At 44.1% G+C, this 22,085-nt stretch overlaps 1 protein-coding gene across 1 annotated transcript in view; it reads right to left on the reverse strand.

The window, feature by feature from the left end:
* Positions 1–22,085, reverse strand: part of LOC138597778 (protocadherin-1-like) — a 204,717-nt gene that overhangs the window by 24,733 nt on the left and 157,899 nt on the right. The window lies entirely within an intron of this gene.

The raw sequence follows: 22,085 nt of genomic DNA on the forward strand, positions 1-22,085 counted from the left end.
TCTCTGTCTGTGTCTGAACATCTGGTTTGAATCCGTGTCCGCCTGCTGTAATGTTGACCGAGCTGACGGGTCTATTAGGAGCACAGTATGTGTGTGTGTGTGTGTGTGTGTGTTTGAGCTAGTACAGGAAATGACACGGCAGCAGCAGGTACACAGGCGCTCCCGGAGCAGCCGTCCAAACCGATCAGACGGAACCTGAACTAACCGTGAATGCCGGCAGGGTTGTGTTCAGGGGCTCCATCAGCTGCTGCTGTATTCCAATATGGCTGCCCGAGGGCGAGCTGATAAACACTTTGACCGACGCCTGACATGATCTGTGATGTAACAGATTCTCAGTCAAAGACTTGAGCAGGAGCTCTTCATCTGATGATTTGGATCCTTGACTTTCAGGGGGCCGACCCGTCTCCTTTTAAATGTGACTTAATTTACACTAACTACTCTGTAATCCCAGACTTTTCTCCTCTATGCCTCTCACCCAGTTGCATGCTGGGAGAGGAGCCACCCTGCGACCCTGAAAAGCATTAAGAGGATATAGAAAGTAGACGGCTGTATAATTTAAATGCAAATTGAATTACTCAGTTTATAAAATGTTTCTGAATTCATCATTTAAGTAATCGATTATCATGAGGAGCTGAACAGTCTGTAATTACCTGCAGCCTCTGTCCTCCTGCGCACATTATCGCTGCTTTATGGAGCGACTTCGCTTCAGTCAGGAGGCACTTTAATAATCTGACATGAGATGACGTGGGGAAATGTGACGAAAGACACGGTGGAGGCTGTTAAAGACAAACCCTGGCATGTGAGGGGAATGATGGGGGCGGGATAATGAAGGGACTTCTTATGCAAAGCGGCGGGTGTCACGGCGAAAGGCTCGCGCCGGCTCGTCTCCGTGAAGTTATAATGATGCATGAAGGGCCCCTTCATGTTTATGACATGATTGTGAGTGATTTATTGGCACCCCGTGGTAATTAACATCAGATTATCTTCTCCGGGAAGCTGTGAAGTCTCACATCGCTGCTGCTGCCGTGGCTGGAAGTTCACTGCTGCCACTTAACAATAGAGACAGGAGCGTCTGGAGGGCTCCATTAGCACATAGCCATATGTTAAACAGCAGCAGCTTTAGGTGCCACTGCATCAGCTCTTACCTCCTCCAACCGTCTCCAACCATTATTCAACCAGGCAGCACCATTAAGTTCACAGTTTTTCACTGAAAAACGCCTGCGGAGCCACTGAGCGCGCTCCAAAGACACATCTGTCTGAGAGAGGCATTTACACTCATACTGAAGCTGCCACATTTATTTATGCTCACCTTAAACTCCGGCACACTCATCGCTGGCTTTAAGTCAGGATCCAAACTTGCAGAACTTTGTCTTATTCTTTGACTCTGAGCCAGAAGCTGCTTCATCTGCTTTGTCTGCGTTAACAGATGCTGGCCGATGCACTGTAAGTCCAATGAGGGATCTGATTCTGCACAAAGGTACACGAGACCATCAGAATCATCTGCGCAAGTGATTGTGGAAATCAACATTGGGGAGTCGGTTGGAGAACATCTCTGGAGGAGCTTTTAGATGTCACAGTAGATGTCGACTTGAGACTTCAAACTGTTGACGTGGAGCCAGTGTTACAAACTGCTGCATGACTTCCTGTTCTTCCTCCCGACCTGTCAAACACGACTGCGTCATCAGTGACCCAACGCCTCAAAATATGACTCTGTAGGTTTCCCTCTAGCATCACTTCTGAACTCTGTCCTATGTGAGTTTCCCCCTTGTGGGATGAATAAAGGATTATCTTATCTTATAACTCATTGGTTTTTATGTGTCGTTAAATCCAGGTGAAAATATGAAGAGTGCAAAACTCTGCTGCTCTGCAGTTCAGTACTATGTTTGTTAGTTAGGTTACTAATGGAGGTAGGTTAGTAATGTATGCCCAAACTATGACCTCCCAAACGTAATCAACCATTTCACAAGGTTGCCCATGTTTCTCAGCACTGGACGTTGCTTATTTTTTATTCCTCTTTTGACCGCAAAGTCCTGCACATGTAAAACTGACCCGAGTGGGACCTAGTTCTGAAGGTCCTCTGACCAAGCTGTTGTAAAGGATTAAAGAACGTATTTGGTACGGAGCTCGAATGACGTCTAAAATGATGCACATGACATCACGAGTGTTCCCCGCTGACGGAAAGATGCAGCTGTAAAAACGTAAGCAGTCTTACGTTTGTCATGAAGCAGTAACAATGTCGTATGGAGAACATGTATTTTTCCATGCAGTGAAACCTTGTATCTGTTCTCCCTCAGCGCCTTTATCTACACTCAAAGCACTATCACCAGCCCTGTAGTACGAGCATAATACATCCCTGCATGTCACACACGTGCACATGACTAATAATCCACCTTCATCACCTGGTCCTCCTCCCTCCACGGCAAAGACAGACGACTCTACGAGCACAAAGCCCACACAACCACTGATCTCAGGAAACCTGATTAACTTCGCACTTTTTACAAACTCCGCCCCAAGCTGGAGCCGCTCTCCCGGCCGATCCATCAGCCCGCTCTCCTACCCCCCCCTCCTCCTTCCCGCTGCGAGTTCCCAGCATTCATCAGCAGCCGTCCAGCTGCTTAGATCATCCTCAGCCGGCAGTCGCTCGGTCCACATTATGCAAAATGTCAGCAGGCGAGCGGGGTGTAAAAACTGCAAAACAACATCAGTCAGAGTCGCGGGAGCAGAAACAAACAGAGGATGGAGAGATCCCTCCGCCCTTCGTGCGCTCCATTCTTGAAAGTTTCCTCTCCTCTGTTTGCCTGAAAGGAGCTGAGAAGTAGGCCTCTCAATATTTAAGGTGAAGTATAAGAAAGTATACGGCTTTGGAGTGTGTTTGATTCATTATTCAGCTCTCGCCTATTCTCTTTCTCCCTCTCTTTCTGTCGTGCTGTGTGCAAGAGATAACAGCTCGGCTGCATGCTTTAATTCTTTTGCATCGCAGATTAGAAAAGGCGAAAGAGGAAAAAAACAATCCTGGAGAATATAGGATGCCTTTATTTCTTATTCTCTCGCTCTCCTCGTTCGCTGCTTTGATGAGAAACAAAAAAAAAAACGACTCTTGGCGATGCCGAATGAGAGCGGCGCATTTTGTTTCACGCCGTCGTTCTGATGTGAAGTCATTCGGCTCTTTCTCTGGTTTACGGAGAGTTCCTCATTTTCTTGACATTTACAGTAAAGAAGCGAGGACGATGCCCCAAAGCTTCTCCTCTCTGCAGAAACAGGCCTCGAGCCCGGCGCACAACAAAGGATAGCTGTGATAGCAACAAAAATAAGACAAGAAGAAGAAGAAGATGGAGTCGCCCGAACCTCATCCTCCTCTTCATTATCATTATCATGTGTTCAACACTTATCAGCCGCTCTTTCTGAGGATGTACAGTGAGCTAAAAGACTAAATAAAATTAAAGAAATCTCTCTCTCGCACTCGCAATCCAACGCATAATTGGCTTCCTGGATTGACTTCAACTGCTGGGGGAAATCTTTGACAAAACCAAACATAAATAAATCCATTTTCTCGTGCTTTCTGTTTCCCTGGCTGCCTGCAGAAACGGCCTCGTTATAAATGCAAATGAGATTCTCCTCCTCCTCCTCCTCCTCCTCCCCATCGCTCTGTCTCTCAGGCGTCCCCCCAGCCAAACGCCTTATTGGCTCCTGCCCATGCAAATGCAGGCCAGGGCCGCGGATCCATTTACAAAGGAGACACTGTGAGAGAGCGAGGGAGAGATAAGACAGGAGAGCAAGGGGGAAGGTGTCCAAGAAAGTGATTGAAGGAGAGAAATCAGAAATCAGGGTGAAGAGCGAGGATGGTGTGTCTGTGTGTGTGTGTGTGTGTGTGTGTGTTGGAGTGTTCTGAGTGACAGGAGAGGACGAGAGAGGCAGAGCAGCGGTGAAAGAGGAGGAGTGAATGTGAGGAAACACATAATCATGCTGTATTTTACACACTGATCTACATTTACAGAACACACTGACCCTGTTTCAACCTGTTATTCACCTGCAATCTGTGTCTGAATGTAAATACATAAATCACGTCAGCCAGTCGGTGTGTGATTGAATTTCATCATGTGCAAAATGTAAATGACATTCTTACAGTGTGAAGACATTTGTTTCCATTTATTATTGCAGCAGAAAAATCCTCCTTCTTGCACTCCGTCTTCATTCAGTAAAATCAGTGGAGCCGCTCTCAGGAGGACATTTGCACAACAACTTGAACTCATGTTGAACTAAGTTTCTATTTTAAAACTCTCCGTGCACACGAGCGTTTTACCTCCAGTTTGGAACAAAAACCAAGAAGCCTGAAAACACATATTACACGATGGTTAACATACACTGTGCATGTGCAGGCAGGTGTACACAGAAGCACACAAAACAGCCCCAGGTTCTCTCACCTGACACACAAGGCTAGTTGTTAGCTGTTTAAGTTTCCGGCCTGATTCACCGGCAGTGTGTTGGGTGCTGAACCGCGGCCGTCCCTGAGTTCGTACACAAAATACTTTTGCTTTAGTTGATGTTTTGTGTTGTTGTTGTGCAATTAGCAAGCTAGCGATTAGCGTATTAGTGATTAGCACGCTAACAGTTAGTGCATTAGCGATTGGCACGCCAGCGGTTAGCATGCTAGCTAGCAAAATGTACTACTACATGCAACTGTACAATTGGAATGTATTGTAGCCTTGCGGGGTAGTTAGACGCCTTGAGGAAGAACGAGGAAGATGTAATGTGCGTTGTTAGCTCAACAGAGCTCAGATTTATTTCGTTGTCGCAGCAACCTGAGGTTGAGGCGTCCCCGCAAAACAACAAACAGGTTGGCTAGCTGCTTTTCTCACTTAGCTCTCGCTCGCTTAACAAGCATCTTCTCTTCCCCGGACGCCGAACTTCCTCTTAGAAGTAGCTTCATCACAATCACTCCCTCTTTCTCATCTGTATATTCTGGTTTAGCTAGCATAGCAGTGGATATATCAAAACAGGGACAGTGTTTGATATGTGCCTTTATTGTTGCAGACCACACACACATCCATTCCCACACACCCCCTCGACTGTAACACATGCACACTGGAAATAAAGGAGGCTAACAAAAGAAGGAAACTGCTTCGTGTGTTCTCACCGACATCCCCTGAACAACACTCACCATCCTCCCCCAGGACTACAGTTTTTACCTGGTTCTCATCAATAACTACAGTATTATAAAATGCAGAATTTAATTGCACAACAAGCAGCGAGCATAAACAACAAGGTCCTGTTACTCATTATTAAAGTTGAGTTAAGCGCTAAAGTCTGCTACAGTCTGCAGCCACACACCGATCATATCATAAGATTTGTTTGTAGCTTAAATTATAACAAGATTAATCCAGCAAGATTATAAAACTTGAAGAAGTCAGCTGATTGTGATGCACTGGTTGTTTTCCTTTCCAGGTTTGCTGCTCCTTCTTTTCCTTCTGTAGTTTCCATGATGACAAACCTCGGCAGCAAACGGTCAAGCATGTCTGTGACGACCATTTGCTGCCCGCCCACCTCGGCGCCACGGCTGTCATTGTGTGTAAACTGAAACAACACACGTGTCTGTGCTGACTGCTCACTATGTGGAGGACTATTCCTTCATAGCTCAACCTTTATAACCCAAATATCCCACAGAGCAGGATGACCTACACTGAGCTGAACTCAGGCCGGACCTCACCCCTCCTGCATCTTACACGTTGGTTACTGACACTATCTGACAGAGTAGATTTACTTCTACATCAACCGAATAGTGTGAAACTTCCTGTTATTGAAGGCTGAATTTACCTCAAAAGTCGTCAGACCAAACCCTCCATCAGTTTCCTGATCTGGTGACACATCATCAGGACACAATAGTACATTAATGCCTCCACAAGTTAAACACATTTGTATGCTTAGAAAAAAAGCTAACGGAGGCATAAACAGCGAAATTTGGGTATGTAATTCCCACTGATGCTCAGCAAAAGGTTTTCAGCAACACTTTAACCTTTTCGTACAAGAAACAAGAACGTTTAGTAAAGATGAAAATAAAACAACAGCAGTCAGAGGAAACTAAATAAATAACATAATAATTTCACTGAGAGAGGAGCAGAGGCCTAAAAACTCTGCACTACAAATGGTCCACCCGTGCTTCGTGTCTTTTTCATCAGATTTCACTAAATAAACACACGAAACACATTAATCCAAAACAATTCTGGATGTAGAAACAAGTTATTTGAACATTGGTACATCTCTTAATTTGAGAGGCAGTGTGGGGTTTTGGTTCATCACATCTCTGACATCTGTCAGCTCTCAGGTTATATAAGTTCTGCTCGAGCTCGTCTTCAATTTAGAAACAATTTAAACAGGATTATACAAACAATCTCCCGCCGCCGGTTTGCTGCCACCAGAGGGTTATCGCCACATTTTACACTCGTTACGCAACATAATGACGCAACGAATGTCATCGACAAAATGTTCAGGATGATGACACAAAGACACATCTTAGCTTTCCGTTGCAGAAAGAACAAAGGCTCTAACCATCAGGGTTTATACTTTAAGTCCATTTAAAAACAGGATTATGCTCTCAACAGTCTCACAGCTGCCCGAGGGACGCCCGGAGAAGCACAAGTTGAGAGTTTGATCCTCCAGTTTGACCATAAAAACTTTAATACTGAGAAATGCAGCCCTTTCCTCTGATCACTTTTCACTAGTAACTGAAGAAATTACAGGAAGCAGCTGAAGTCCGGCACAGTGTGGTTCTGGGCAGCAGATTAAAGCCCTCACAGGAAGTGAATCTGACAACACTGCTTCTCTAATTAGCAGCGACACGGGTCGGGCGTCAGCGGCGTCCTCCCCACCGCGCCGTGGAGAGCATCCCGGCGCTCCGGCTGTGCGATGAGGACACCACGCGGCGGCCCTCAGAGACCCCGACACCGAGCACGGGAACGAGCGGACACGCAGTCCTCGTTAAGGTTACCGACTCTGCTGGTGACACACGGATGACAAGGACAATTTACTGCATGGCTGCACCTCCTTGTCTTTTAGCAGACTGAAAACACACACACACACACACACACACACACACACACACACGGTGCAAATTAAGTTTAATAAGAGAAGATGAAACTTTGTGATCCCTGCGGGGAAATTAGGAGGTCGCAGCGGCTGAAAGGAAGAGGATACACAAAAGGAGAGAAAATTAAGAACAAAGCAGCGGGGAATACTAAAGACAGCTGGGATACTGTACACTGTATACTCATGCTATACATGCCAAATGCATGATGGGAAAACTGCTGGCTCCTGGTTCCTTTCTTTTAAACTTGTTTCACCTGACAAGGTGTTCCCGAACCTTTACTCATCTGTGCCTGCAGTGTTTGAAAACTGCACTTATCTTTATTATTGATTCGTCTGCAGGTAATTTTTGCTTTTTTCCATTTGTGAAATTTTCTCACAATCAAAGGTGAAAATTCAAATTACTCCAAACCCCAGAAAGATTTAATTGCTGTGACATTCTAGGATCTGAAATCTGCCAATTTTTGGCATTTTTGTGTTAAAAAGTGTCTCTAACAATTACTGGATACCAAAATAGTTGCTGATTTTCAGTTGAGGAACTCATCATCTAATTATAGCTCCACATAATCCCTGTTTATTCCAATTAGTCCAAGAATAAGCAATGAATTATCAGAAGAGGAAGATTTCTGTTTTTAAATTCATGAATTAAAGTTGAAATGTTAGAAAACCTTCCTGCTGTCGCCTCACAGCTGGAAGGTTCCTGGTTCGAACCCCGGTTCAGACGTAGTGGGCCTTTCTGTGTGGAGTCTGCATGTTCTCCCCGTGCACGGTGGGTACTCCGGCTTCCTCCCACAGTACAAAGACATGCTCGTTAGCAGAGATGTGGACTTGAGACTTGGTGACTTGGACTCGAGTCGACTCGAGTCACTGTTTTGATGACTTGCAACTTGACTCGACAAAACATAAATGACCTGAGACTTGACTTGAGGCATGATGACTCGGATGACTGGAGCGTGTTCAGTTTGAATGTTAGCTGTTAAATATAAAATGATAAATGTTCAATGTTGTCAACTTTCTGTCGAACTATCAGGTATGTACGCAGCGCAAACTGTGAATCATGATTGGACGACTCAAAAAGCTCCCCGGTATGTGATTGTCATGACTGGATGACTGGCTGTCAGTCAAACATCTCGCTATGGCAACACGCAACATCAAAGCCCCCAAAGAGAAGCCTCATCAGTCGTACTCGTTACTACTCAACACGGTCTCAGAGCAGACCATCATCATGGCTGCGTCTGAGCCAAGATAACACAGATACAATTCACTGTCATACTGTTTGAACAGGTTATATAAACTGATCAATAATATCATTATTAGACAAGGTGCTAACACCTTGTGTTTTCTGTTTATGAAGACCGGATACTACAGGTCAGGGTGCTGGATGCTGGGTGGAAAAAAGTGACTTGACTCGGGACTTGACATGACTTGACTTGCCCAAGAAAAGAATGACTGATGTTGTCAGTCTCTGTCAGCCCTGTGATTGACAGGTGACCTGTCCAGTTGTAACCCCGCCTCTCGCCCAATGACAGCTGGGATAGGCTCCAGCCCCCCCCCGTGGCCCCCGATTTTTTTCTTCTCTTCTTAGTTGAAGAAATAAAAGTTTGACTTTAATCTCAACATTTTTACTTTATGTTTAAAGTGCAAAATAAAAAACAATCTTCCTCCTCGCCCTAAAACTCTCCTTTACTCTTAACCACAAGTTGAACACAAACTTGAATCAGAAATTGAAGGACTGAGTGAATAAAGAGACAAGATCAGATCGAAATCAGGTACGCTGTATCAAAGAGAAACTGACATCCATCCAGTTCTTGTTGCTGTTTGAGTGAGAGTCAAAGAATCAGGATGAGCTCTAATTATGGATGAGACGAGGAGACGAGGAGACGAGGTCTGCACACTCTGCAGAGCCGGAGGTGAGTCATCTCCATCAAAGAGAGGTGAACTGCAGCTGAACTGCAGGACTACAAATTAGTGTGAAAACAAAGGTATCTTAACCACAGTTTAGACCTCAATGACCTCTGACCTCTAATCGTAAAAACACAGACATGTGGATCCGTACAGAGAGTTGACGTTCGCTGTGAGATGGGCAACTGATTCTTAGTGTCCTGACGCTCATCAGTCTGGACTCTAAATGAACTCTGTCTGCCTCGCAGTGCCACGTGCAGCAGATCAGATCAGCTCAGAGAGCTCTTTGATCAGACTGCAGATATTTTCCTTCGTGTCAATATTCCCATGAAGAGACCAGGAGAAACAATGAACACGACTTCCTGTCTGTGGCTCCGAGTCCACTCGCTCCTTCTGGAGACATAAATCTTAAAAAAAACTAAAAAATGTTTTGGTTTTAGTTTTTCATGTACTTTTGATAAATGTAGTTTTCATCAAACAAACAACGACTTTAGTCCAGTGACGGATGAACCCACCTTCAGTGTTCCAGTGTGTATTTGAGTATTTGGACCAGGACTCCAGAAGCTTGTTGTGGACATTTAAGCCTATTTTTAATTTTTTTTAACAAATCAATAAATCAGTGAATCAAAAAGTCACATTTTCTTCAGACTAGTGCTACTTTCTGTTAGCTTGTAGATTGATTTCTTGTGTTTCAGCCTTGTAAAAAACCTCCCAGAGAAATGTCAGAGACAACAGAAAAAGCTCATGGTTGTCTACATTTTTCTAAATAAGGTTAAAAAAATATACTGTATATATTCCTGTTTGTATTAATTTAAAATTAAGGAAAGATAAGATAGAACTTTATTAATCCTGAAGGAAATTACAGCACCAGATAGCCCCAAAAATAAAGTGCCTCAGAGAATAACAATATTACAATAAGTCTAAAATTAGATGAAGTAATTGTGGCGATTAAACTGGCAGTGTTACTGACAGTAGTAAAAACTTGTATAGCACAAGATTATGATTAAAAAAAAATATAGAATGTAATTGTACATAATAATTAAGAAAAGGTTTTATTGCTCCTGATACCAAAAGTTAAAGTAAACACCTCATTTCTGCTTAAAGTGATGAAACAGCAATAGTTCCAGCGATAGTGTTTTTAATAGTTTTTCAAAATAAAAGAAAAAATAGAATAAAACCAGATTTATCTTTTAATCCGATGAAAGCAGCTTTCTGACAGCTGAGTCATTAATTAATGGGCACTAATTGAAAAGTATTTTAGTTTGTTTCCTGTTTCATTAAGAGATACTTGATTTCAAAGTAAAGGTTTGTCATCTGTATTTATATTATTTGTTATTTTCTGAGAGTTTAAGAGAGCAGGGAGGGAAAATTCGTCCTCCGTTTACGCTTCATTTATTTCTGGATTTTGCCTCGGAGGCCTGCAAGGGGAACACCCCCGAATGCACACACTGCACACACCGACACATACACACACTCTTAAACACACACCATCCAAACCCTCAGGATCTCAAGTCAGCCAGCAGGGTTCACAGGTCAACAGGAAATGGACAGGAAGTGGACCGTGGAGGACTGTGCTGGTGTCTGACCGCTATAACTGGAGCAGAAGAAGATCTCCCCCCTGGACAGCACTTCCCTCCCTACAACACACACACACACACACACACACACACACACACACACACAAACACACACACACACACGAAGAAACACTCATTCAGCAGCCACACAGCCATGTCCCCAAACTGTTTCCCCTTTTAGTTGCAAAACACAAAAACACACACAAACACGGATTTGGATGCACATACAATTGTTGCCACATGCACGCACACTCATACACACATGTCCTGAAACCATCTAAACACACACACACACACACACACACACACACACTGGAGTGATGCGATGTGATGTGAAAGCAGCCCTGTCTGCGTGCCGTTTGCAGTCCGTCACAGACTTTCTCTCCATCAGCTTTGCCTTGCAGGCTCAGCCACACACATACACACACCCGCCCTGAACAAGCTCCACCAATCAGACGCTTCAGGTTATTGGAAGTAAAATTTACCCAGAAGCGGCGCACACACACACACACACACACACACACACACACACACACACACACACGTGGTTGTCCTCTATACGCCGAACATAAACCACACACTGGCGGGAAAATGAGTAGGAGTCAACCAACCGGATTCCCTGCTCACAACAGGAAGTTCAGACACACTTCTTCTTCTTCTTCTTCTGTTTGCTCCTACAGGATTATCTGCAGCTGGCTGAATGTCCAGCGTGTGTGTGTGTGTGAGTGTGTGTCACTGTGTGAAATATGTGTGTTGTATCATAGATGCGATTCTGTGTGTGTGTTCACTGTTACACAGTCTGCAGCATTACAAACAACATAAGTGATGCTCTGCCCTCAAACTGTGTGTATGTAAGTGTGTATTTGAGTGTGTGTCTATGTGTTTATAGGAGAGTGTGTAAGTGTGTGTGTGTGTGTGTGTGTGCTCTGCATTAAAAGCACCAGCAGCATCACTGACCCGTGTTCGCCTCGGTGTGTTTTTATCTCTGCCTGTGTGACCCGAATTGTAAATACTGCATCCTCCGCTAAGCTGTGTGTTTTACCGTGTGTGTGTGTGTGTGAGTGTGTGCGTGAGTGTGTGTGTGTGTGTGTGTGTGAGTGTGTGTTGGCCTGTGTGCTATGAATTATGAGCAGCAGACTCAACCTGACCCGATCTGTGTATGGGCTCTATGACTTTGTATCTTGCATATCAATGTGCAAGTTATCTCTACAATGTGTGTGTGTGTGTGTGTGTGTGCGTGTGTTTGAGGCACGCCAAGGGGTTAATTGAGGGGAGGGCCTCTAAACCGTTGCCCAGGGAAACGCTCTCCCATCCATCTCCTCATTGGTTATTCAGCACCACGCGCAGAACAAACAAACTAACGCTGAATCCTCGCTGAGCTCCAGGACGGAGGAGGGGGGCCTGCTGTGGGTCGCTGTGCCCGCCAACGGAGGCTCCTGGCTGGGCCGCTGAGGGCGGGCAAGGCCCCCTGCTCCCCGACCTGCTGGAGCTCAGACAACAGGCTAATCCTTACAGCACACAGAGGAGCCGCTAATAGGAGAGGATTAACCCGACAAATACACCCACTCCCTCTGCTGCTCCTCCTGCTGCTCCTCCTCTCACTACTCTACTCCTTCTCCTCCTCGGGGCCCCTCATCTTCCTCACTCTGACACCTCTTTTTCTGCTCCTCCTCCCCTACGTCTTTCCTTTACCTCCATATCTACTGCTCCTTTATGCTCTTGCCTTCCCTCCTCTCCTCCTCCTCTTCTGGGTCTCTTCATCTTCCTCATTTTAAACCTCCTTTTTCTGCTCCTCCTCTCCTCCCTTTATCCTCCCTTTCCACTTCTGTATTGTCTGCCTCCATGGTTGTTCTCTCCTTCAGCTCCTCTGGTCTCCTACTCCTGCTTTGCTCCTCCTCATCTACTTCTCCTTCACTTCTCTTCTTCTTCACCTCCTCTGGTCTTCTACTCCTGCTCCTCTTTAGCTCTGTGTACACTCTGCAGCCTTCTCATTACCTCTGCTTTACATCTTGTACATCCTCACCTCCTCCTCCTCCTCTCCTTTAGCTTTCCTCCTCATAATCTGCATCTATCCTCCTCTTCTACTCCCTTTCACTACTTTTTCTGTGTTCCTCCTTCTCTACTCCTCGTCTCACCACTTTCTCTCCGTTTACACCTCCCTTTCGATCGTTCCGCCTGACCTCCCTCCTATTTTACTCCCTCACCTCCCACGGAAAATCTTCTATTTACACCACTCCTTCTGTCCCTGTTTCGTTTGACCTGCTCCTCAACGTCTTTGCTCCCTCTGTTTACACCACTCTCTCTCCTTTTAATTGCTCTCTACTCCATCTCCTCCCCCTCAGCATTTACTCCTCCCGTTTGCTCCTCCTCCTTCTCTTCAGCAGCTCCTCTGTTATCCTATTATCCTCCACATCCTCTTTATCCTCATCCATCTTCTCCTTCCCTTCCTCCTCTTCCCTTTCTTAACTCCTTATCCACTCCATATCTGACCTCCTCTTGCGCTCCTCAGCTTCTCCACTTCCTTCCCCATCTTTCTTCATCCTTTATTTCCTCTTTGTCCTCTTCCGTTCCTCCTCATCTCCGGAAACACTGCAAATCTTTCTACACCTCCCGCTCTGCTCCTCCTTGAGTCATGCTCCTTCACACAAACTCCTGCTCCTCCTCATCTTCCTTCTAAGTTTTTTACTTACACTTCCTTGTTTTTCTACCTCTTTTTCCTCTCTTCCTCATCCTGTTCTTCTCATCCTCTCTTGAATATCTCCTCCTCCCCTCTCCTCCCCTTTCTATATTCTCTTTCTCCCCTGTTCCTGTTTATACCTCTGTCCTCCCTCTCCTCCTTTTGTACCTTCTCATTTACTCCTCTATGCTCCTGAAATGTAGCTCTGTCACCTCCTCCACCTTTGCTTCTCGTCTTCCTTTCTTTTCACCCCTCCTCTCCCTCTCCTCCTTCTCCTCTTTACTTTTCTTTCCCACTTATCTCCTTTTACTCTCAACCTGAAACGCTGCAAATCTTCTGTTACGCCTCCCTCTCCGCTTCTTCTTGTCTCTTCATGCTCCTTCACACAAACTCCTGCTCCTCCTTTTCCCTCGTACGCCTCTACTCCATGGTTTCTTTTTACACCTCTTTTTCCTCTCTTCCTCATCCTGTTCTCCTCATCATCTCCTGATCATCTCCTCCTCTTTGTTTCCTGTCTTCCTCTCCTCCTCCCCCTCTTTATTCCCTTCTCATTTACACCTCTTCTTATGCTCCTAATATTTAGTGCCGTAGTTCCTCCTCCTCCTCCTCCTCTTCACTTTTCTTTCCTACTCACCTCTTTTCACTCTTCAGCCTGAAACCCTGCAGATCTGCTGTTTACACCAGCCTTCCCATGTTTCTCCTCCTCCCTCTCTGCTCCTTTCCTCCCTTTCATCCTTACTTCCATCCTTCCTCTCTAATCTCTCCTTCTTCTTCCATCTTTTAGTTTTTTTCTCCCTCCAGGTGACCGTTGAGTTGATACAAGGGCTGTAAGTCAGCAGGCTGGAAAGAGCTTTAGTGTGTGTGTCCCTGTGTGTGTTACTGTGTATGTAGGTGTGTGTGTGTGTGTGTGTGTGTGTGTGTGTGTGTGTGTGTGTGTGAGTGTGTGTGTTAGGGAGTGGATTATCCAGGTTCCAGGACTCGGCGCTCGCCGGCAGCCGAGCGGAAAGCTTTAATGAGAAGTCACTGTTTACAGAGGACAGAGTGGGACACACACACACACACACACACACACACACAACATGGCTTTTATAGACTCACAAAGACAAAAAACACACAATAATACACATCTGAACAAACGCACACACAGTGATACACACTAGCAGCCTGTTAACACACACACACACACATACACACACAGTAACCAGTGCAGTAATGGGATTTGGAAGGTTTTCTCTATAAACCAGTCTGTCCTCTGTCTCCTCATTAAGGAGGACTGTCCAGACCGCCACACACACACACACACACACACACACACACACACACACACACACACTGACACACTGCTGGCTCTACTGTGCTGCAGACTTCTGGGCTCACTAATTATTTGGAAGCTCTGTATCTTTGTCTCTTTTTGTTTGTGTGAGTGCACACATGTAAGTGTGTGTGTGTGCATGTCTGTGTGTGTTTGCATGTCCGTGTGTGTGTGTGTGTGTGTGTGTGTGTGTGTGTGTGTGTGTGCGTGCGTGCGTGTGTGTGCATGTGTGTGTTGGCTCTCTAACAGTCTGGCTGAGTTTTGGTGGAGGGCAGCAGAAGACACTTTGCCACCCGAACGTCTGTTGATCCAAAAATAACTTGTGGTATTTTTTCTCTCTGATTGTCGGACACATGATCTGAAATCCTCCTCCATGTTTTAACTTCGGTTCACTCACTCGTCTCTCTGTTGGCGCTTCTGAGGACATTTAACTCATTTTCTTAATGCAATTAGAAAAAGACAGACGGGGTCAGTGATGGGCAGGAATGCGGCTCTACAGTCCACTACAGTCCAACCTGTAACACCTGCAGGAAACACCCCTAAGGCCGGAGATATAATTGCTTCTAACTACAAGTTTCCCTGTGTTACCTGCGTCTGTTTTAAGCGTCGGCTGAGCACATCCTCAAACATTAACACTACACATACTCAAGCTGCAGTCTGCACATGAACAGTAGGGGCAGTGTAGAGGCAGAGGGGATGTGATGGGGTCAACGCAGCAGCAGGGACACATGTGTACGATGTGTCGTAACTGGGCCCCATTCAGACCGGCTAACATGGCGAAAGAGCGATGCAGTTGGCCTTCTTTCTGTTGGACAGGTAGTTGCCTCAAACCGGGTAGGACAACCGGCGGTTAGCATGCTAGCGCAAAGGTAACCGTGATGCTGTCAGTGTTAGCTCAACGGGGTGGGCGTGTTCTCGCACGAGAGAGTGAGAGTGAGCTTCTGGTGATGAAGAGCCCAGGAGGAGGGGCCCAGTTTGAATGTGCTGTTGACAAAATGCAGGAAAAATCCTCCTTATTAAAGCATTAAGCAGCACTTATTGAAGTTATTTATGTTATAGTTTAATATTTATACTCAAGTAAAACATCGACTGCAAGGCTTGTTCTTGTTCTTGTTCTTTAAGGAGCTTTTTGAGTTGATTGTGGCGCCCCCTGTGGACAGAAGTGGTACGCCTTGATTTAATAAATAAAGAAACAACTGTATTCTTTAGGACACATAGTTTTGTGGTGATGTATTTGTTTGTGGCTTTGTTAGTAATAAAACTGTTGTTTTATTGCGGTTCACACAGCTCGTGTGGCTTATAGATTCAATGTAAATGAAAACAAAGACGGTCAGCATGCTGCATTACTTCTATTGAAGGTACTATACAGACATCAGCATCAAAATGAGAAGGCATTAGTAAAAAATGCAAACATAGCAGGGCATCCAGACGGTCAGACACCGAGCTAAATGTAAATTATATTTGTAGTTTAGTTTTGGGCGATAAACCTCCTCATCACTGAAATGTGGAAAAGTGAGAGAACCTCATTCCTGCCAGGAGGAATATTTGTCTCAGCGGAGGAGGGGGTTCATTGTGTGTTTCCCCTCACACACACACAAATACACACACACACACACACACACAGTGCTCTCTGGGCGGCCATGTCTCTTTATATGGTCCATTTTGTACAGTCGGTTTGAGCTCAGTGAGCCTGTGTGTGGTTAATAAACTGCTCTCTGTTCTGGGTTATTTTCACATTCACAGTGTGAGAGCAGCCGAGCCGAGTCCTGTTCATCTCTGACTCACAACATTATCATCACTTTACACTGACAGCAATTATTTTTCATCTTTACACGACTTTATAATCCAGACTTTTTAGTCTGCAGGGAGCATTTAGAGCTCGATAGCTAAATAAAATGTTGCTGACTGACTTCCTAATAATCCTCATGATTCTGTCGACCACATAACCAGATAATCGGACAGATTCTGCATCAGGAAGCAGTTTTGTTCTGCCAGACACTTTGTACATCTTATGTTTGCAATGAACGCTGTGGCCTCTAGGGGGCAGTAGCTGGACCTTTTACTGTTCAACTTGTGTAAAAAATGAGTTTATTGAGGAAGAAATTCGGAGCAAATATTTACACGTAAACCAGTCAAGAAAACGCATGGCAGTAGCACAGATGGAAACAGCTTCTTTCTTTGTTATTTATTTTGTAGAAATGTTTTTTAATATATTGAAAGACTCTAGAAGGTATTAAACATCCATATTCAACAAAACAAAATATAGACATAATTTGTTCTATTTAACCCTCAGATTTATCTTAAAATACCTTGGAGAAGTAAGTGCACCTAAAAGAGCTAATAATCCCTCATTGACGAGTTTCAACTGTGTGTAAATGGTAGACTGTATATTAGAGGTAGATGAAGCCACTGTGACGTGATCCATTGGTTTGTGGACTAGCATTTATGCCTCTATCCTGGTTGTCAATCACAGGTAGCCCTTCCCTAGATCCTCCCCTATTTTATGGTCTATGCAATCTGGAGACCCATCAGCTATCATCTGACGATGATATATCCTCTTAGAGCAGCGCTGAACATGTCAGGGGATTCTGCTTCAGCCAGTGTTAAGTGATAAACGACTTTCCAGACTTCCTCTCTATGCGCTGCATTGTTTACAGTCCAGTTAGCAGCTCGAGCAGCGACTGTGTGTTCAGATCAAAGTGAAGTGAATAAATAAACTCTGTCATCTCTCGGTTCGTCCCATCCCCCGGAGGAGCGCCCGTTCATCTGTCTGTGCTGAGTCTCAGTCTCACTGTAAACAGGAAGTTACACAGAGGCTGCACTCTGGCTTACTGCAGCGGGATGAAGCCCAAACAGAAACAGATTTTCTTGTGATCGACTTTAATTAACGGCTCTTCAGTTTGCTGAAAGAACAACATCATGATGCAGATTAGGAACAACATGAAGCTTTGTCAGGTCTGTCCTCAAGAGGAGAAGAACACTACTTTAACATGACAAGTTTGTTGTGATGCATTCGAGAAACTCGGGAAATCTAAACGCTGAACGTTGAATTTTTGATCTAAAACAGATTGTTAGCTGAACGTGCTGCAGGTGTCTGTTTATAGAGATTAATAAGAAGCTTAATCGTCGTCAGGTGACGCTGATGGGAGCCGGGATGTCATCACGATGGATTACGTTCCGCCTGCTTTTGCTTACATACATCGCAGCCTGCTGATACGTGATTGGTCAATACTTCTCTGACTACAAACGTACCACAAACAGAAACCAGTCAACGTCTTCTATACATTTTATGTTGCACACAGCTACAGGAAGTACCGTAGGTCAAAGTTCAAGCAGGAAGCGGGTCTGTAGAGTGTAACAAAGTTGTGTTGAAATGTTTGCATGTTTTCACTGCCAACGGAAGTTTTTATTACGGAAATGAAACATCAAACTAAATCCCAAGCTGTAGTAAACTGAAGTGTGTGTCTCACACACAGACACACACACACACACACACACACACACACACACACACACAATAGCAAGCATACATTCAAAGACACAGATAAAAAAAATGCATGCTCTTCCACGGATTCACTTTATCTTTTGCAGCATGTACAGGCGTGAATTTGCTTGTGTGTCGTGGTCTCTAAAACCCTCTCCCTCCCTCTCCCTCCCTCTCTCTCTCTCTCTCTCTCTCTTATTCTCTCCCTCTCTCTCTCTCCCTCTTCCATCTCTCTCTCTCCCTCTTCCCTCTCTCTCTCTCCTGTCCAGAGAGTTGGATGGTGATTAGCGTTGGGATTCTGGGACTCTGGCCTCAGTTTTCATTAACAGCCATAAACACAGTTCTGCTGCACCGCCGAGACCGACCGCAGGCTCTGCGTGTGTGCATGTGTGTGCGTGTGTGTGTGTGTGTACATCTGGGCAAGCTTTGTCGGTGCTTTGATGACAAGAGTGGAGAGAGAGAGAGAAAAAGAGAGAGAGAGAGAGAGGGGTGTTGTTTATCATGGCAGTAATTAAGGCCGCTGTTCGGCTTTAATTAAAATATAACAGCAGCACTAAGTATGGACCGGTTCTCTCTCTCACACACACACACACACACACACACACACACACAACATCCTCAGCTCTCTATTTAACTTAAATCTCTTCAACAACAAACACACACTCTCTCCAGGTCAGAAATATTTCTCTCTGATCCAGGAACACACTCCTGACTGATCCGTTTACCTGAACCTGAACGCACCACAGAGCTCGATGGTTTGTCTCCGCTCCCCTCTGATTGGCTCTTTATCGATCCATCCATTCCTAACTCTCATTGGCTGGCTCACATCATCATTACAGCTGTGATTAATTTTCTGTGTGTGATTAGCAGTGCTGATTGATGGAGGACAGAATGAGACTCTCTTAAAGGGACAGGCACACTCTCTTACATGTTGCACTAACACAAGGCTCTGTTTGGCTGGGGGAAACACACTGAGCAGAACATAGTGGGAGGCCTGCTGGGTTTAAAGTCTACCTGCTGATGATAATTACACTCCCAGCTAGTCACAGTATTTTCATCATATGGATAATGGCCTCTAAAGTTTCTCTGTCAGTATTGTTAAGAGATGCAATTTACTGTTTTTAAATCAATTTAACACTAGAACCACCATCAGGTCAAATTTACCCACAGCTGTCTTTTGATTGTATGTAACTTTTTTTCCAGGAAATATTGAAGCCCCCCAGTCTTTGACTGTTCGGGTTAGTGTGTTAGGGTTAGGGTTAGGGTTAGGGTTAGTGTGTTCGGTAGCGCCCCCTATTGTTAAAAATGTCAACATGAAGCCAGATTTTAAAAATGGCCATTTATACCTGTGACTTCCAGGGTGTGTAATTTACCCAGATATAGAACGCCGTCATTTTCGCGCGTCTAGATTGATACATTGTCTGTTGCTATGGCAACGCCTTTTTTCTACTACTGTGTGTCATCAAGTTGCTCATCAAGTCATAAACTCCAATTCAACATGGATAAGAGGAAGAGACGCATGAATGTAAATCAGGCCTTAGTTACTCAGTGAGTGACGGTGAGTCTGATGGGGACGTCTCTGGATGCTGTTCTTTGGTTTGTTTTCTGTGAAGCAGCTTGTTCACAAAGTGCTTTACAAATACAGTTTGTTATATAATATATTTCATTGTCATGTTGTCATTTTGTAAGCTGCACAAAGACACCACATCTAGCATTTCATGACACAACTTTGTGTTTTAAATGATAATTAATGAACCTTGTACCTTGAAAATCAATACATTCTAATAACGGGTAAATTTTACTCGTTGGCGGTTTAAGGTATGCTGTGACCCCTGGTGGTTCTAGTGTTAATATTATATTTAATAAAAGTGGCCTCTTGAAATTTACAACAATTGTCAATAAATAATAAAAACAACGTTTACATGTGATTTCACTGAAGGCTGCATTTCAGTTTGTAGAAAGTAGAAATGTGAGAATCTTTAATTCTACGATACTAAATAAGATCAATGATGTGATCGAAAAAGCAAGAGAGGAGAGTTTCAAATATTTATGCAAACCATTGTAGAACATGCATTCCAGTAGCACAGATGTAAAAATGTTTGTGTTAATTTCTTTTATATATATACAGTATAAATATAGTTGCAGATTGGTTGATGATTTAGTGATTAATGGTTCCTTTGTGTGTGAAAAGAGCTTGTGAACGCAGCACTTCTTTGTGGCGGTGTAACTTTAATAGTAATAGTACGTTTCCTTAAGAGGGACTAATCTTTGGATTCACAGCGGTTAAAGTCTGCTTAAAGTCTCGACTTCACTCTTACACACACACACACACACACACATATATATATATCTGGATTTACCACCTGATGTGAATTTAGTCACACAGTCGAAATGACAGGCTGTGTGTGTGTGTGTGTGTGTGTGTGTGTGTGTGTGTGTGTGTGTGTGTTTGTGTAACCAGGTGTGGAGCTGTCACTGAAGGGGAAAATTAGTCTTAAAATGACAGCAGCGTACCCGAGTGAGCCAACACACACTCAAAGATTTCACTACACACACACACACACAAGTACACACACACATTTTCAGCTATTTTCACTGCAGTGCAGCCTCAGTGTCTGCATGATATATAATTATACAGATACAAAAATATCCAGAGTGTTCCTTCTGTGTCTTTATCTCTGTGTTTGCGTCATCAGCTCACTCTCTTTTCAACTTTGACCTTTAACCTCCTGGTCATGGTTGCAAATCCCAGCATGAGTAAAGGCCCAGTCTTAAAGGTGGGTCGACCGAGACGGACAGCAGGGAAAATCAAGATGTACAGAGCTGCAATTTAACTGCCCTGTATTAATAAATATGCAGCATGCAGCTTTATTATAGCCTCCGAACACAGCTACATAAACTGAGTAAACACCAGATGATACATGCGTTTGAAAGTACTTGATGAAAGAGAGTAAGCAGTGATTGAGACATCCTTTACTTTACTTTCCTCTGAACTCTCCGACTTTGCAAAGAGAAAAGTTAATAACAGTCGCAGGAGTCAACCAGAGGGCTCCACATTCACTCGCCCTGCCGCTAATGGTGGGATTAAGGTAGAGATTAAACTTCTTAGACCTCGTTGGATGAAATTTGAATTAATTTTCAGATCAATTTTGGTTCAGTTCAGCGGCTACGGAGCGGAGTTTTGTTTCTCATCAGAGCAACGAAGGTATGCGAACGTGATCAAACTGTGATGTCTCCTTTTTTCCTCAGTCCTAGCAGGGTTTGACAACTTGTGTCTAACTCTTAACATTAAGAAAGTTGACAGAAAATTAAAGGGCAAATCCAGTATTTTTAAACATAGGTCCTATTATGCATACCTTTGTGTCTAAATAACAAATAGAGACATTGGAATTGCTCCAGCAGATTTGTTCAGAAAGCAGCTGTAATGGCTGCCATGTAATCTTCAAATGATCAGTGTGTCCACTAAAGGTTCTTGTTGTTTCCACTGACAGGCTCAGATTGTTATTCTAAGTGTGTGACAACATTACAGAAAGGATAGACCTTTTTGTTAAAGAGGAAATTGCTTTTTTTAAGCCGAAACAGACGTTACATCGCTCTCTTCAAAGCCACCAGACTCCATTGAAAAAAGCAGTGATTTTAACTTGCAGAACACAGGAGTTGCTGGTCTACCACTGATCATGTTTTGTTTGTTATTGTGTTGTACTGGATCTGAGATAGCACTTTAAAACACCAAAATCAAACAATTACCCTAACAAACTAATCAGCCGAGGCAGAAGTAGATTAGCAGCTTCTGTGTCCTGTGAGGTAAAAATGATTGTTTTTCTCAATGGAGTCTGGTAGCTTTGAAGAGAGCAATGTAACGGCATTTTCTGGGTTGAAAAAAGGATGTTACTCTGGAACAAAAAGTAGTAAATGCTTTAATTATGTTGTAAAAGTAAGTAAAAAATAAACACATGGATGATTTGAAGCAGAGTCAGACAGCAAGCTCTTCAGTTTGGTTTCATGCATGTAGGACAAAGACAAAAGCATCGGTCTCTAACTGAATTACAGAAACTA

Source organism: Semicossyphus pulcher, unplaced genomic scaffold, assembly GCF_022749685.1.
Source record: "Semicossyphus pulcher isolate SPU_LCO1_2020_fin unplaced genomic scaffold, fSemPul1.0.p SCAF_2, whole genome shotgun sequence".
Taxonomy (NCBI): Eukaryota; Metazoa; Chordata; class Actinopteri; order Labriformes; family Labridae; genus Semicossyphus; species Semicossyphus pulcher.